Source organism: Chlorocebus sabaeus, chromosome X (assembly GCF_047675955.1).
Source record: "Chlorocebus sabaeus isolate Y175 chromosome X, mChlSab1.0.hap1, whole genome shotgun sequence".
Classification (NCBI taxonomy): domain Eukaryota; kingdom Metazoa; phylum Chordata; class Mammalia; order Primates; family Cercopithecidae; genus Chlorocebus; species Chlorocebus sabaeus.
The window spans coordinates 15252265-15255743 of NC_132933.1; positions in this window are offsets into that span (position 1 = coordinate 15252265).

A 3479-nucleotide genomic window follows, 5' to 3' on the forward strand; every position below is an offset into this window, starting at 1 on the left:
AAAAAATTAGCTGGGCCTGGGGGCAGGCGCCTGTAGTCCCAGCTACTCTGGAGGCTGAGGCAGGAGAATGGCATGAACCTGGGAGGCTGAGCTTGCAGCGAGCCAAGATCTCACCATTGCACTCCAACCTGGGCGACAGAGCAAGACTCCATCTTAAAATAGAATAAAATAAAATAAAATAAAATAAAATAATAAAGCAGACAGCAGCCTCTTCTATTTCCAGAGCCAATGGGACATCCACAGCTACATCTCCCTTTTTTGTTGCTGGATGAAAAGCTGTCATCAAAGTCAGTCCCTACAGACTCAAAAGACAAAATTCATTCCACCTTAAAATAACTCTTTGAGGGGCTGGGCGCAGTGGCTCATGCCTGTAATCCCAGCACTTTGGGAGGCCAAGGCGGGTGGATCACGAGGTCAGGAGATCAAGGCCATCCTGGCTAACATGGTGAAACCCCTTCTCTACTAAAAATACAAAAAAAAAAAAAAAAAGAAAATTAACCTGGTACGGTGGCGGGCACCTGCAGTCCCAGCTACTCGGGAGGCTGAGGCAGGAGAATGGCGTGAATCCAGGAGGCAGAGCTTGCAGTGACCGAGATCACGCCACTGAACTCTAGCCTGGGCGACAGAGTAAGACTCCATCTCAAAAATAAATAAAATAAAATAAAATAAAATAAAATATTCTTTGAGGTAGATATTATTTTCCTGTTTGCAAATGAGAAAACTGGGGATGAGCAGTGTCTTGACACAGATCATGCAGCTGGTAAGAAGCAGGTTTGGTACTAGGACTCAGGTAGCCACAATTTACCCACTCACTCTTTCTCAGGAATTCAGAGTGTTAGCTTTCAAAAACAGAAGAATTGGTGACTAACTGTCCCAGTTTTGTCAGGACTTGAGGGGGTTCCCAGATGTGGGATTTCCAGTGCTAAAGCCAGGACAGTGGTAGATGGTGGCCATAGCAGGGACTATGTCAATTTTGTTCACCATTGTAACCCCATAGCCCATTGTGGGTACTCAATAAATATTTGCTGAATGAATGAAGGAAGGAATAAATGATTTTATGATGGTTCCAGGACACCTTTCAGTGCTACAAATCCTTTATGAAAGGCCCTTTGAGGTGTCTTCTTAGCCCTCTCCCTGACTCATCAAACAGCAAGAGAGGATCATAGAGTTCCCATGCTTGAGAATTTCAACGTGCAAAAGGAAGACTAGAGAGATAAACTAACGAGCAACTGAAAATGAGTTCTGCTTGTCTTTGTGGCTTTAGAGAAGGAAAATAAATGAATGGTAAAGTTGATTCTTATTTTCAAAGGAATTTAACATTTAGAAATGTGTGTTTGTTGCCTACTTTCAATAGCATGTTTCCTTCTTAAGCCAGACTCCAAGCCATCTTCCTGTCCAAGTTTTCTGTCATGCCTTATTGTCTAGTCTGTTTAGCTATTTCAAAAAAGGTTGAATATCAACAATGGCTTTCTGGCCGGCATTGTCAACTTTTGTATGAAGCAATCTTGGTTGAATGAGAAGATCCCAGAGCTTATAGTCTCGTCTACTATGCTGTCCCAGGCTGGGCTTGAATGTGTGTGACTGATAACAGTGCACATTTCTACCTGCCTTATTACATTCCTGCTCCATAATTCACTGGCCACTCTCTTTTTAGGAAAGATCTTTATGGCAAAGTGGGCAGTACAGCAGGTAAGTGCTCCCAGGGAAAAAGGAAATCCAGCTGCCTTGTGGGGCTACTGAGCTGGGTGTGGCCTCCCCCAGGGCTAGCTCCTCTGAGTCTTGTCAGGTCCACAGCCCTCACAGCCTTGAGGTGGCCTGCGCAGAGGGCATGCTTTTCAACAATTTTCAACAATTTGCAGTGATAACTAATCAGAGTATCTGCTCTGTATTAAGGGTTAAAACACTGTGAAGAGAGTTATGCTTTGGTTTGCTTTTACTTTTGCCGGGCTAAAATGAAAAAACAAATATGCTGATTTGGAATTGACTTTATTTCTCAATGCTGGTTTGTGCTCCTTTCAAGGTGACTCTAGGAGGTGCCAGCGTATAGTGTCCTGCATCTGCAGAGAGCTCCCAATCTCAGAAAGAGCCTTTTTTCCCTCTGCCCTCAGGTAAACAAGTGTCCCAGCAGGGACCAGGCCACTGGCTACAGGTAACTTTTATTTAAAATTTCTGTTACTTCAAACAAAAAAATGTATTGAGTGTGTGGAACTGCTTTGTATTCCATTTCAAGATAAGTCGCATGAGATTGCATATCTTAGCATTAAAAAAAAGCCCAAAGGATAATTCCTGGGAAAAGCTTTATATTGCTTTGAGAACTGTCATGGTTAATTCGGCTTGTGTGACCTGCCTACCTCCTGGGTGGCTGGCTTAACTGAGTTACTCTAGGCAAAGAAGTATGTCAACACTTAACAAGAGAAAGAAAGTGAAAAAAGAAACAAGGTCCCCTAGTCTGTCACCAGTTGGGAAAGTTGGGTGGAAGAATGGAGATGAGTGAGGGAGGGAGTAAAAGAGAGAATTCCTCTTCCTACAGACTTTCTTAGAGAATAGAGCAACATCCTGAAATCTAAGTGAATAATTGCTAGGAAAGGAGAAAGAGCAAGATATCCTATAGTCTGTTCAGTTGGCCATGGAGCCGTCAAACTCCAGAGTTCATTTATCTATCGGATGTGGTCCTTTGTCCCAAACCCAGAGACCTTAGTAGGGTCTCTGCATACACGCGACTCACGGCAGACACAGTGTGAAAGCCATTAAAGTGCTCTACAATCAAATCTGCTGTCTGAAGAGTAGCCATCCAAGCAAACGACATGTAGGATTTTAGTTGACATGCAAGGGTAACAGATCTCCAACCAACATGTGAAATACATCAGTCATCCGAAGCTTACTTTTTAAAGGTGACTTCTAAAATAAACAATCAAAGATTTGCTTATTCTCTTTAGGATTTAACATAGCTTACATAGGGGCAGACATATAAACAGATGCCTCTCTCTGTCATACTGCTGCATCTAATTATTTTATTCCTTAAAAAAATTACTTTTGCTTTCTGGAAATCAATCCATAACTACCATTTCTGTGGTCATCGACCAAACTGTGACAGCGATTCATTTATGACAATATTTATACTGAGCTGTAAGTAAAATCCAAGAATTTAAATAAAAGGTCTAAATTTGAATGTTGCCATTTGAACAAAACAATGAAAACAATATATTCCCTCTCTGTCCTCCAACTTCTTTTTCCTCCATGGGAGAATACAAAATAAGTTTTTTAAAAATGGCCAATACAGCTATCCATTGAAATCAAATTGAATTGCTTTTGGGGGTGGGGAATCACCATTTGAAATTTCTTCCTTTCTTTTTTTTTTTTTTTTTTTTTTTTTTTTGAGACGGAGTCTCGCTCTGTCGCCCAGGCTGGAGTGTAGTGGCGCAATCTCGGCTCACTGCAAGCTCCGCCTCCCGGGTTCACGCCATTCTCCTGCCTCAGCC